Source organism: Dendrobates tinctorius, unplaced genomic scaffold, assembly GCF_039654945.1.
Source record: "Dendrobates tinctorius isolate UK_male_01 unplaced genomic scaffold, ASM3965494v1 ptg000160l, whole genome shotgun sequence".
NCBI classification, from domain to species: domain Eukaryota; kingdom Metazoa; phylum Chordata; class Amphibia; order Anura; family Dendrobatidae; genus Dendrobates; species Dendrobates tinctorius.
The window spans coordinates 9,073,611-9,087,807 of record NW_027361827.1 but is presented as its reverse complement, the minus strand read 5'-3'; the positions used below and the strand labels follow the sequence as shown (position 1 = coordinate 9,087,807).

At 45.2% G+C, this 14,197-nt stretch overlaps 1 long non-coding RNA gene across 4 annotated transcripts in view; it reads left to right on the top strand.

Annotated features, from left to right (window-relative positions):
• LOC141052422 (uncharacterized) overlaps positions 1 to 4,903 on the top strand; it is a 127,904-nt gene extending 123,001 nt beyond the window's left edge. For all 4 annotated transcript variants that reach the window (XR_012220810.1, XR_012220808.1, XR_012220807.1 and 1 more), the window contains one exon: positions 4,213 to 4,903. This is a non-coding gene — a long non-coding RNA (uncharacterized lncRNA). The remainder of the gene's footprint in view (positions 1 to 4,212) is intronic.
• Positions 4,904 to 14,197: the final 9,294 nt, after the last annotated feature.

Below are 14,197 nucleotides of genomic sequence, written 5' to 3'. Positions count from 1 at the left end.
GGGACGGACACCCCGGATTGACCAGTGATTGTGACTCTCTTTATAGTCAAAATATCCTGAATTCCTGGTCATTGTTAGTTATCAGGCGTGGTGAGTGATCGAAGATGGGTAGGATACGTAACTCAGGTATATATAGATAGATATATAGAACCAGAGGTGTCCGGAGGGATAGTCTGAGACGCCCTCCTCCTTTCACTGAGTACCGCGAATTTTGGGCTTCCCAGAGGGGGTTGACCCTGTGGAACAAACGGAGACGGCTGCTCCAGTATTGTGCACAATTTGTCAGGATATTTAGCTCTAAAGGAGAGAATTATGTTTCTGTGGAAGAAAAAGAAAAGTTTGGAATTGTGTGAAGGATCAGATACTGTTAGTCTTATGATTCAAAGACGAGGAAAGAAATGTGTCAGGAATGCAGGAAAAATATTTTCGATTCTGGGATTTCCTAAGGGCGGGAGGTTGCAGCCTACGCTATGGGATGAAGGAGTTAAAAAATAAATAAATAAATAAAGGGAGATTGACTGATGATGGATTACTTGAAAGCGCTGAGGAATTCCGTGGCTTGGCACATGAATTGTATAATGAAGGTTATGTGGACATTGAACAGCAAGTGAGTTCTGATTGTTTCTGTTACTGCTATGTTGAAGAAGGAAAAATTATCTATTATGACAGGGATGGGATGTTTTTTGGTTCAAGAAAGTGACTGTGGTATGAGAATGTGATTGATTAAAGAAGGAACTAAGATCCAGACAATGTGTCAGGCAGTCGAATAGTTAAAAGTGATGATTTGAAAAAAGAAGTTTCCCTGCTAGATGATAAGGTCCCTCCCCAGGAAATCAAGCCTCTCCTCCCGACTGTAGGCTCTGTGCCCCTTAACCCTAAGGCACCGATGTATCCTGGACTACCAAAACTCAGTATGCCCCCACCCTATGATCCTGCCGGGTGGATCTGTGCTGTATGTGTAGTTACTAATCCTCAGTGGAGAGAGGTCTGTTATAATTGTGGCACACATTAGACCGAGAGTTGCAGCCCCCACCTCTGCTACCAGCACGTATTATCATCCACCGCCAGCTTTAGTCCCCGTTATTGCTAGTGGTTGAGTATCCACCCCTTCCATTTATCAGCTCCAGAGGAAAAAAAAAAAAGTTTTCAGAAGACTTTAACCCGCTCTGTTCAGCAGAGAGAGAGAAAAAAAAAAAGAGCAAACAGCAGCCTCTAGCCCCCACCGCAGCTGCGAGCACACAGTGTGCCCTTCAGCCCACACAGCAAACTCTCGCCCCCCCCTCGACTTCAGCTAGTGGGAACCCTGCTCCTCAGCCCCTCCCTGCTAATTCTCGTTACTGCTCAGTTCGTGATCTCTCCCACATGTCCAGTAAATTTACTAGGGGCAGATTTATTATCACAGTTCTGCTCCAGAATACAATTCCAAGATGATGGTCAGATGGTTTTTTTTTGTTATATAATCCCTATGTAGATGAAGACAGTGAGGAAATCTGTATTTTGCATGCCCTTCTTATGGTTATGATGGCCCTGATAGGCCCAGGTCCACCCCCAATATTGCCTGAGGATCAATGACTCACCCCATACCTCTCAGAGATACCATCTAAACTCTGGTCAAAAGGGCCAAATGATATAGGGAAAATGCCTGTAAAACCAGTAAGTGTTTCTCAAACCTGGTGCCTAATCCACATACTCTTTTGTCCCAAATACCCCAGGATGCTGCTTGGTTTACAGTTATTGATCTTACCAATGCCTTCTTTAGCATTCTGTTACACCCAGACTGCCAGTTTCTATTTGCATTCACTTATCAGGGACGACAGTTAATATGGACAGATATGCCACAAAGGGCCCAAAACAGTCCCAACCAGTTTGCAAAAAAAATATGAGCAGGTGTCTTTTGCCATTTCTGCCACTGTTAACCTCCTTAAAGCATCTGGCAGCACTGAACTGTCGAGTTTCGACCTCGAGACTTCAGTTCTGCCTTGGTCAAGTGATATTCTTGGGTCACTGTCTCCTTCAGGGTGTCAGACACCTCGCAGAAGAAAGAAAAATAGCTGTCAGCTCCCTTCCTTTCCCAAAAGATGAAACTGAACTCCAGCATTTTCTTATGCACTTATTTTTGTCAGTGGATACCGGATGCATCCTACATAATGCAACCCCTTTACAACGCCTTGAAAGACGGTATAATGAACTATAAGGAAAGATGGCAGTGATGAGGATTACCTCCAATATGATTGTTCCCAACTTCTGACAGAAGAAACAGCTACTCCACCAAATGCCAGTGAGAATCCTCTCCCAAATCCTGATCTGGTGTTATACACGGATGGTTCAAGATATGCTGACGAGTGTGGTAGATTCACACGGGATACGCTGTTACCACAGAGGACACTGTAGTGCACGCAGCTGTGCTCCCGCCTTCACAGTCAGCACAAGAAGCAGAACTCCAGGCTCTGTCTACTGCATGTACTTTGGCCAAGAACAGACGGGCTAATATATACACAGACTCATGGTATGCATTTGGTATTGCTCACGATTTTGGGGCTTTATGGGCCAATCGAGGGTTTTCTACTACTGCCGGAACCCCAGTGAAAAATGCTGAAGCTGTTAAAAACCTCATGGGCTCGATCAAATTACCTACTCAGGTGGCTATTATCAAAGTTAAGGCGCATGATCCTAGGACCAGTCCACAGACTGTTGGAAACGTATTTGCGGATATGCAAGCAAAAGCCGCCGCTCTTTTACCCGTTGAACCAACCATACCAACTATGGTGACCACACGCTCTCAGCATAAACAGTTACAAAAAGCACTGACCCTACAAGAACCTGATGATCTACAACAGACTGAAGTTTTCTGTCGGACCCCGCGAGACCGCTTAATGACGATGCAGAGAATGTCTCCAAAGGAAGAGGTGAAGCAATGGAAGACTGATGGGGCACGAATGGATAATGGTCTCTGGAAAAAGGACCAACTTGTGTGTCTCCCTAAGCGGATGTACCCTGCTATTGCCACATGGGCACATGGACCTACACATCGAGGAAAGAATCAGGCCCTCGCACTGGTGCAAAAATTCTACTGGGCCCCAGGAATTTCCACAGTTTTGTCAGCGCTCAACCGTGCCTGTAATATCTGTCAGACCTGTAATCCCGATCAACTTCAACGTGTGCCCCCGAAGCATCTTGCTAAGCCCGACTATCCTTGCCAAAGGCTCCAGGTGGACCATATCACGTTGCCTAAGTCTGGAAGGTATGAATACTGTTTGGTTGTTGTTATGTTCTCCAGTTGGCCGGAAGCATTCCCTGTTACCAACATGACTGCAAAAACTACAGCGAAGAAACTGGTGTTGGAAGTTATATGCAGATATGGGGTTTCAGAAGTTGTTGAAAGTGATCAAGGCCCGGTCTTTTCTTCTCAAGTGTACTAAGAAGTTCTGACAATGCTTCGATCCACTGTAGCCCTCCATACTCCGTACCACCCACAATCCAGTGGGAAAGTTGAGAGGCTGAACGGCACACTGAAGGGACAATTGACCAAAATGATGCAGGAGACTACAGCTCCATGGCCAGAGCTCCTACCCATTGTACTATACCACATTCGTACTACCCCTATTGCAAAGCATGGCCTGTCCCCATATGAGATATTGTTTGGTGCTAGGCCCCCAGTTGCAAATTTCCAGCCCCAGCAGTTATCAGAAGAAACTGACCGTGCTGTTCAATATGTTATTCAGCTTAGTAAAAATCTTGCTAAAACCTATGTTCTAGTTTCCTTTTCTTCTCCAGATTCAGCAGAAACCGACACCTGTTATCACCTGAAGCCTGGTGATTTGGTAGTCGTGAAGAGGCATGTCAGGAAGCACGGACTAGAACCCTTGTATGACGGTCCCTATCAAGTTCTCCTCATCACCCAACAAGCCAATAGCAAATGAAGGGACATAATGTTTTGGTTTTTCGCATTTTCCATATTATTACTGGTAGAAGTTAAAAGTTAAAGTTAGAAGATATTCAAAGACTCAGAGATCAATATGATAAAGACAATGATCGTAATAAGGACAGTTGGTGGTCAGACACTTTCTCCTTTCTCAATCCAGCCAATTGATTTAAGGGAATTGGGGGCTGGGTAGCTGGGATCTTACAAAGCTTGTTACACATTGCTGCCTGTATCCTTGTTGTATATGTGATACTAAACCTTGTTCTTTGGTGTATTTCTGTATGTATTAGGAAATTCTGCACTAAGACAGCTAATGATGATACCAAAGGCGTCGTTGCCCCTGCTCTTCTCTGCACCAATCTCAAAAGGCTACTTGATGAAGATGTCGAAGCCAAGCACATGCCTACCTACAAAAGATCCCCACCACCATCATCAAAAATTGTTATTCGTGAACTGCAGTATACAGGGGGATGGGTGCGCCGCGACAGCCATGACTGATAACACTGCATCAGCCATGTGAAGACCAGTACCCCTCAAGCTGTTAGCTTGGGATAGCACCTCTGATGCTGCATATGTGTTAAAAAAATTTATCTAGGGGGGAATGTGAAGGGTTAATACTAAAATCAGAGTTGAAGTTTCGTTTTATCCATTCTCTGAAGGTTTCGTTTCTTAATTTTTGTTGTTGTAAGATATATTTTTATAATTGGCATGGGCTGTCATGAAACCAGACTGTTCTCATCAGGTACAAAGATAAGGGAGGCGGGGGTGTAAAACTCTGAAGAATATGCCATTATACTACTTTCTACGGTATCTAGGTACGGACATATATGTAGTTTCCGGTTTTCTTGCAATATTATTGGCTTATAAAGTGAAATGATGCTATTGGTACTTGAGAACCTTGCATAATTAAGCAAAAGATTATAAAAGATGTGACTAAAATAAAGGGGCTTAGTGATCTGCTTCGATCCTCCCGTACAGAGACCCCGTCTCCGTGTGGTCATTTGAGTTGCTAGCAACACTGGAATAATTTGGAAATCACTGGATCAACCGTGAAGGGTTAATTTAGCCCTCCCAAAATAGCTACCTCGATATCAGCACTCTGGTATATTCTGAAAGCAGAGCAAAAAGAGGCCAATCTAATAAGGGATGAAAACAAATGGGCACAAGCAGTAACATATGGATGGTGATTCAGCACAGCCCCAGCCGGAGCTGGCTGACCCACACAAAACTGAGATAGACAAAACCAGATCAAATGCAAACAGAATAGCAAATGAACACTTAGCTGAACATGCAGGGACTGAGCTGGAAACATTAGACCTCAGGAGGCAAGAAGAAAATCACCAGCAGGGATAGAGGGAGTCGGCTATCTTAAATCCAAATCTGAAACCTCAGATCTCCAATTGTCATCCTCATTATCAGGTGGCAAGCCTCTGTTATTAAGATCAGCTCCATTACCTCCAGTAACCACCAGAGGGAGCCCAGAAAGAGAACTCGCAACCCCTCTGTCAATCTGACCAGCTCCACTACCTTCAGTAATAACCAGAGGGAGGCCAGAAAGCGAATTTACAACAGTTTCCGCAACAGAGAGGAGCCAAAGACCGCGGTGTTGGATTGATCTTACTCCTGCGCTGGGAAGAAGCACTTCTCCTTCATTTTAATGGTGTTTATTGTAGAGGCGGCGGCAGAACAGGACCCATTCACCTTACTTTCAGTAAGTGCCATCTTATCTCATGCACTTTATTATACTTCACTATATGTACTTTATTTAGCCTTGACAAGCATTCTTGCTGCATAGGTTACTTACTACTCTGTACCCACAGAAATAGGTTGTAATGTCAAGTGCCCTGGTCTAGTCTCATTTTCGCTGACTAACACGTCAGATAAATTGATTAAAATTCTATTAATCTATATTGACCAGATTTAATATTGTGAAAAATGAGGATGAATGAGCTCATGGAGATCAACATCCAACACTGCGGAGACACCATCACATGTTTCTCAACGCAGTGATTCTAGAGCAATGCCCCCATCCATCCCTTATGGGAAATATGCAAAAACATGCAAAACACAAGCCGCGGAGACACCATCACATGTTTCTCAACGCAAGCATGACTCGTCAGGTCTTTCCCCGGGAAGGAACAACCACGGGAAGGGCAGTCTCCAATGAAGGAAACCACCTATGCCAAAACATGGTATCCATCCACAGACAGCTGTTTCGGGGTATTGCCCCTCATCAGTGTGGAGTAGGAAACTGGCTAGTAGGAGCAATGCCTTGTAAAAGACTGTGAAAAATGAGGATGAATGAACTCATGGAGATCAACATCCAACACTGTGGAGACACCATCACATGTTTCTCAACGCAGTGATTCTAGAGCAATGCCCCCATGCCTTATGGGAAATATGCAAAAACATGCAAAACACAAGCCGCGGAGACACCATCACATGTTTCTCAACGCAAGCATGACTAGCCAGGTCTTTCCACGGGAAGGAACAACCACGGGAAGGGCAGTCTCCAATGAAGGAAACACCTATCCTCATTTTTCACAGTCTTTTACTAGGCATTGCTCCTACTAGCCAGTTTCCTACTCCACACTGATGAGGGGCAATACCCCGAAACAGCTCTGTGGATGGATACCATGTTTTGGCATAGGTGGTTTCCTTCATTGGAGACTGCCCTTCCCGTGGTTGTTCCTTCCCGGGGAAAGACCTGGCTAGTCATGCTTGCATTGAGAAACATGTGATGGTGTCTCCGCGGCTTGTGTTTTGCAGATTTAATATTGGTCATATAAGGACACATTTTTCTGGTGCTTATATTTATATTGCTTTGAGAGCTATACACATAATTTGGGATCCTTTAATAATTTCTCCTGCTTTTAGTAGCGATACTCTGACAGAATATAGGCTGAACTGGATGGACAAATGTCTTTTTTCGGCCTTGCTAACTATGTTACTATGTTACTCTATTTTCTATATATCTATATTTTTAATGTTTATTTATTATCCTTTATAAAATAATCTCTGTTTGGTGTAAAATACTCTATGTTTTTTTGGATATTTTATTTTAGTTGTTCCTAGATTTGATTGTCTTCAGATTCATTAAGATGTCTCATTTTATCGCTTTACCAGCCTTACCAAACACCAAGTTCTTGCCGCAAATTGTCATCAGGGAAATAGTAAGTTACATGGGATCTCAACAAATATAGATTCTGACCGGGGGTGCAGTTTGTTTCCAAGCTTTGGAGGGCATTTTGCACCCGTCTGGGGATCCATCTGTCATTTTCTTCGGCATTTCACTCATAGTCTAATGGGCAGACTGAATGGGTTAACCATAATCTGAAGACGTATGTCAGGTGTTTTATGTCTGAAAATCAGGAGGATTGGGTTATTTACTTACTGTTAGCCAAATTCACTGTAAATCGTTGTCATTAAACTACTGGTAAGTCCCCATTTTTCGGGGCATATAGGTTCTAGCCTCAGTTCAGTTTATTTAATATAAATCGTCCTTCTGGGTTACTTGAAGTGGAACGGTTTTCATCACCTATTACATCCATATGCAGGCTTGGACTGGCCCACAGGCTAACAGGGGAATTCCCCGGTGGGCCCCTGTGCAGATCTGGGCCCCCAATCCCACTATATGGATAGTATTTGGCATAATTCACTTGATTTACTCTGTACAGGAAAAATCAGCATATCATCATTCATTAACTAAACTACCTAGCTTATTATTATTTAGAGATATAGGTACATTTGAGAATGAGAGGAGTGTAATAGGTATATGCAGGTGAAGTCAATGTTACTGGTGGGCCCTTGGCACCCCTGTCCGACATTGTCCGTATGGCAGGGAGTTACTAATAATTTGAGGAAGATGGGATCCAGATATAAAGTTGTTGTCCAGTTTGTCCTGAGTACGCTGGTACCCCATATGTGGGGGGGGAAACACTGTCTGGGCGCATGGCAGGGCTCAGAAGGGAGGAGCGCCATTTGACTTTTTGATATGACAATTAGCTCCAATCGTTAGCAGACACCATGTCGTGTTTGGAGAGACCCTGTGTGCCTAAACTTTGGAGCTCTCCCACAAATGACCCCATTTTGGAAACTAGACCCCCTAAGGAACTTATCTAGATGCATATTGAGCACTTTGAACCCCCAGGTGCTTCACAGAAGTTTATAATGCAGAGCCGTGAAAATAAAAAATATTTTTTTTCCTCCAAAAATTATTTTTTAGTCCGCAATTTTTTATTTTCACAAGGGAAACAGGAGAAATTGGACCCCAAAAGTTGTACAGTTTGTCCTGAGTATGCTGGTACCCCATATGTGGGGGGGAACCACTGTTCAGGCACACGTCGGGGCTCAGAAGGGAAGTAGTGACTTTTTGAAATGCTGACTTTGATGGAATGGACTGCGGGCATCATGATGTGCCTAAACTGTGGAAACTTCCTACAAGTGACCCCATTTTGGAAACTAGACCCCCCAAGGAACTTATCTAGATGTGTGGTGAGCACTTTGAACCCCCAAGTGCTTCACAAAAGTTTATAACGCAAAGCTGTGCAAATAAAAAATCATTTTTTTTCCACAAAAATAATTTTTTAGCCCCCAATTTTTTATTTTCCCAAGGATAACAGGAGAAATTAGACCCCCAAAGTTGTGCTATTTTTCCTGAGTACGCTGGCATATGTTGGGGTAAACCACTGTTTGGGCACACGTCGGGGCTTGGAAGGGAAGCAGCACCGTTTGACTTTTTGCATGCAAAATTGGCTCGAATCAATGGTGGCACCATTTTGCGTTTGGAGACCCCCGATGTGCCTAAAAAGTGGAAACCCCTCAATTCTAACTCCAACTCTAACCCCAACACACCCCTAACCACAACCCTAACACCAACACATCCCTAACCCTAATCCCAACCCTAACTATAACCCTAACCCCAACACACCCCTAACCCTAATCCCAACCCTAACCATAACCCTAACCACAAGCCTAACCCCAACCCCAACACACCCCTAACGCTAATCTTTACCCCAATTCCAACCCTAACCCTAATTCCAACCCTAACCCTAATTCGAACCCTAACCCTATTTCCAACCCTAACCCTATTTCTATCCCTAACCCCAATTGTAACCCTAACGCTAATTCCAACCTTAACCCTAATTCCACCCTAACCTGTTGTGAAATCTCTCTCTGGCTTCCCTCTGGCGATTACTGAAGGTAGTGGAACTGGTCAGATTGACAGAGGGGTTGCGAGTTCTCTTTCTGGGCTCTCTCTGGTGGTTATTGGACGTAGTGGAGCTGATCTAATTGACAGAGGCTTGCCACCTGATAATGAGGAAGACGATTGGAGATCTGCAGTTTCAGATTGGGAATTAAGACAGCTGACTCCCTCTATCCCTGCTGGTGATTTTCTTCCTGTGCCTTCTGAGGTCTGATGTCTCCTGCTCTTTCCCTGCATGGTTCAGCTAAGTGGTTCATTTGCTATTCTGTTTGCATTTGATCTGATTTTGTCTGTCTCTGCTTTGTGCGGGTCAGCCAGCTCCGGCTGGGGCTGTGCTGAATCACCGCCCATATGTTACTGCATGTGCCAGTTTGTTTTGTCCCTTGTTATATTGGTCTCTTTTTGCTTTGCTTTCAGAATATACCAGAGTGCTGATACAGTGGGGGTGAAGTCGTGCGACTTCAGTATTTTTTGTGCATCAGACGTTTTGGACTTTTTGCAGGGTTTTTTGCTTGATTGCAGACAGTGTCTTTCCTTTCCTGTCCTGTCTAGTCAGTGTGGGCCCCATCGTTTGCTCAGTCTTTTTTTCTGCCTGTGTTTGTGTTTTCATCTTGTCTCACCGACAATATATGTTTGGGGGCTATCTATTCCTTTGGGGTCTGCTTAGATCTGGGGTCTGGGCAGTTTAGATTTCCCCTTTCTTGCTTTAGGCTTAGTTAGCTCTCCGGCTGTGCCGAGGCATCTAGGATCATCGTAGGTACGCTCCACGGCTACTGCTAGTTGTGTGGACAGGATCAGGGGTCTGCAATCCGCTTAGTTATCAACAACTCTGGTTTTCTGTGGCTTAGCCTGGGCCTGCTATCCTCCTTAGTGACCCTTTCGTAACACTAACCCTAACCCTAATTCCAACCCTAACCCTAATTCCACCCTAACCCTAATTCCAACCCTAATTCTAACCCTAATTCTAACCCTAACGCTAATGGAAAAATAAAAATGTTTTCTTTATTTTATTATTTGAGCCTACCTACGGGGGCGATAAAGGAGGGGTTTATTTACCTTTTATTTTATATTGATCACTGTGAGAGTTTATCACAGTGATCAAAATGAATGAATGGAATCTGCAGCCAGCAGATTCGAGCGGGCGCACTGCGCATGCGCCCGCCATTTTACAAGATGGCGGCGCCCATGATCTGGGACCACGGGACACCGGGAGCGACAGCGGCACTCAGAAGGTACCAGGGGTTGGGAGGGGAGGTGATCGGAAGCTGGGGGGGAGCGGAGGGAAGGGAGGGAGAGCAGATGATGACAGCGGTGGCAGATCGTCGCTGTCATTCAGTGGCAGGGGGCAGATCGCCCCCGTTAGTCGGTGGGGGGGTCGTCGGATCGGTGTTTCCGGCCATGTCCGATGCTACTGCAGCATTGGCCATGGCTGGTTTGTAATATTTCATCAAATTTCATTGATGAAATATTACTATCGCTCTGATTGGCTGTTTCACTTTTAACAGAAAATCAGAGTGATTGTAGCCACGTGGGAGCTAAGCCACCCCACCTGGGGTGAAGTACAAAGCCCCCTGTACCTGCCGGTTGGGTGATCTTTCATGAATAATAAAGATAACTTGGCACTCAACTTCTAGAATTTTTTTTGGATTTTTTAATGCAGCCAGAAAATAATAGACATTTCAGACTCACTGGCCTTCATCAGTAGTAGACTGCAGTATAGTAGTTAATCGCATTCAGTGTGATAGTAGAAGTGACACCATAGTCACTTTAAATGAGCCTGGTCATGCACTAGGCGCTGGGCATGGAGCCTGAATCAAATAGTACCTGGGTGGGTGGGGGTGCCGTGCAGACATCAGCGACTCAGAATCCATTGTTGGTCAGCTGTGACCTTTGGTGACCCCGGTCACCTGACCCGCAGGTGGGTTTTGAAGTCATGACACAGCATATGCGTCATGGTCGGATTGGCACCGTTTTTCATGACGCATACGCTGTGTCACAGGTTGGGATGGGATTAAACTACCCCTGCTGATGCGGCCATGGCCAGTGGTGCAAATGTCCTTTTTGGGGTTATCAGCAGAGTCTCTAAAAAACAAGAAGACTGGTAGGGGGACATTCATTGTCTCCCTCTACCACACCACCTCCAAACCTCAACTTCTGTCTTTCGTTGTTCCCCAAGGCTCTGTTCTAGGACCCCTACTCTTCACCATCTATACCTTCAGCCTGGGCCAGATGATGTAATGGCACAGTTTGCAATATCATCACTACGCCGATGACACGCAGATCTACCTATCTGTACCTGACATCACCTCCTTACTGACCATAATCACACATCTTCCCACATAATACTTCTTTTCTGCTCGCTTTCAAAAACTGGACATGAACAAATCAGAATACATCATCTTTCAAGCATCTCACGCTGAGTACACCTGAGAGCTGTGTATGCCTCATTCGGTACCACTTTAGTAAGAGGAAAACTTTGCCCTAGAGAAAATGATTTTCTAGACATTCACTGCCTTTTTGGAACATTTTTTGCAGCTATGATATTCATGTTCTTGGTGTGGATGTGGAAATGTTATAAGTCACGTCATCAATACGATCATCATGCATATGCTGCAAAGAGGAAATCAGGTTTTTCAAAAGGTCGGGGTTATATAGGTTTTGTGGCATTCCTTTAACAATGTTGGTTACACTCGGACAATTAATTTTAGACTGTAACATTTGTATATTATTGGCAATATGTTTAGGTGAAGATGAAGAAGCTTGTGCCACGGGTGTGTTTATAGTTACGGATGGTACACTCCTCTTTAAACTTAGTTTTTCACGAGATCCGACACTGACCTGCTTTCCATAATACAGCATCTCACGAACATGTTGCACTTTGCCCTTTATAAAGACATGTGCGTGTTTGGCAACATATTTGGGACGGGCATTTCTTAGGGCGAGTCTCACACGCGCATCTGGTACACCGATCTTCTGACGGGCATAAAACCCATTCTGTTAATTGATGGTGGCTAAATGACGAATCATTGTTGGCTGTATCCTGGATGTCATACCTCCTATAGCCACTGCTGTTATTAATCATGTACTTTCACGTTCCTGTCATCACCATGCCCCTTTTTCAGATCACTTCATTCAACGATTCTTCCGCCATATTTTTGCTAAAAACCTGCACCTTCCCAGCAGCAACTATGTATGAAACCACATTACAGTTTTGCAAGGTGTTTATGAAGCCCCCCAAAAAAGGCCACACTATGTTGAGGTCTACCCCCAGTGGGTAATGTTTGCCATCCCATACACTTAGTGTATGGGCATTACAAGTCTAGGAGACCGGCTCCTTTAAATTGGGCATAGTTTTAAATCAGGCCTTCCTTCACGTCTAATCATCCACCCCCACTAGAGCAACAGGGTTAACATGTTCCGTCCTGCTACAGCCAGTGTCGAATTCCAAACTGTTACGCTGCACTCACCGCGTACCTCCGCAGCTGGTGCACGCCACCCGACTTCTTCACTTCTGGTCTCGCGTCCGGTGCTGAGGTCCCGTAGGTTGCGCGTGTGTGCTGCTCGCTATTGACTCTGCAGCTGCGCGTCCGGTACCAGGTCCCATCGGGCACAGTTGGACACAACCCGCAGCTCTGACTGCGCCTGCACTGACTCTGACATCTCTATGGTCCTGGAGGACCTGACCCAGAAGTCTCGGCACCCATTCCCTATCAGGCCTCCTCTTCCCGTAGGCGGTGCCTGATTATCACTTTTGCTTCCTTGCTAGTCCTTCTTTATGCCTGCATGGTGGCTCTCTGTACTCAGGTCCACTACCTTGTACTCTGGCATGCTTCCCAGCACGCGCTCTGCTCTGTCTTGTACCCAGACGTGCTTCATAGGGGCATGCTCTGCTCTGTCTTGCACCCAGACATGCTTCCTAGTATGCATCCTGCACCATCCTGTACCCTGCGTGCCCCCGTGTACACGCTGTATGCACTTTCGTACCCAGCGTGCCCTGAGTACATGCTTTACCTATTACTATACCTTGCGTGCCCCCGTCTTCACCCTGCTAAACACCGTCTCTCGTGCCTCCTTCGAGCCGGCCACCTGGTTTCAGGAATCATGGTACTTTATTCCCCTGGGCCTGCACATGACGCTCCCTGTATAGGGGTGGTCCTCACTAGGTCAGCTCACCCGGGGTGGGTTGGTGTCACGACCCAGAGGGTCCACTCCAGGAGTCATCACATGAACAAGGGTGGGTGGTTTTGCTGGGCGTAAAATACTTGTTTTGGAAAAGGTTGAGGTGTACCCCACAAGGGAACATGTTTGCCAGCCAACACACTTAGTGTATGGGCATTACAAGTCTAGAAGACCCACTCCTTTTTAATGGGACATTTCTTGTTAACAGGCCCTCCTCCATGTTTCTTCCAATGGGAAATTGGGTTTATCGGGGTGCATATGACTTGGTAGCAGGGCAGGCCTTGCTGTCAATGCATAAGAAAACAGAATGGGAGTACAAAATGAATAACCTGAAGTGAGTTTCCTGTGCCCATCCAGTATGTGGCTTCAAAGGCTTATTGGGGTGCATATGACTTGGTAGCAGGGCAGGCCTTGCAGTCAATGCATAAGAAAACAGAATGGGAGTAGAAAATGAAATGAATAATGTGAAGTGGATTTTCCCATGCCCATCCAGTATGTGGGTTCAAAGGCTTATTGGGGTGCATATGACTTGGTAGCAGGGCAGGCCTTTCAGTCAATGCATAAGAAAACAGAATGGGAGTACAAAATGAATAATGTGAAGTGGATTTTCCCATGCCCATCCAGTATGTGGGTTCAAAGGCTTATTGGGGTGCATATGACTTGGCAGCAGGGCAGGCCTTGCATTCAATGCAACATTTTTTATTTTAGCCTTCCTGGACATCTCATGATTCATGAAAGGGGTATTGGGGTGCGTTGAAATTCTTGCCAGCCCATCCACTCACTGCATAGGCTATAACAGTTTTGGAGACCCACTGGTTAATAATGGCCCTTTAAGCAGATTAATGCTGCCTGATGCCCCTGTAAAAATAGGCTCTGTGACTTAAAGAGTC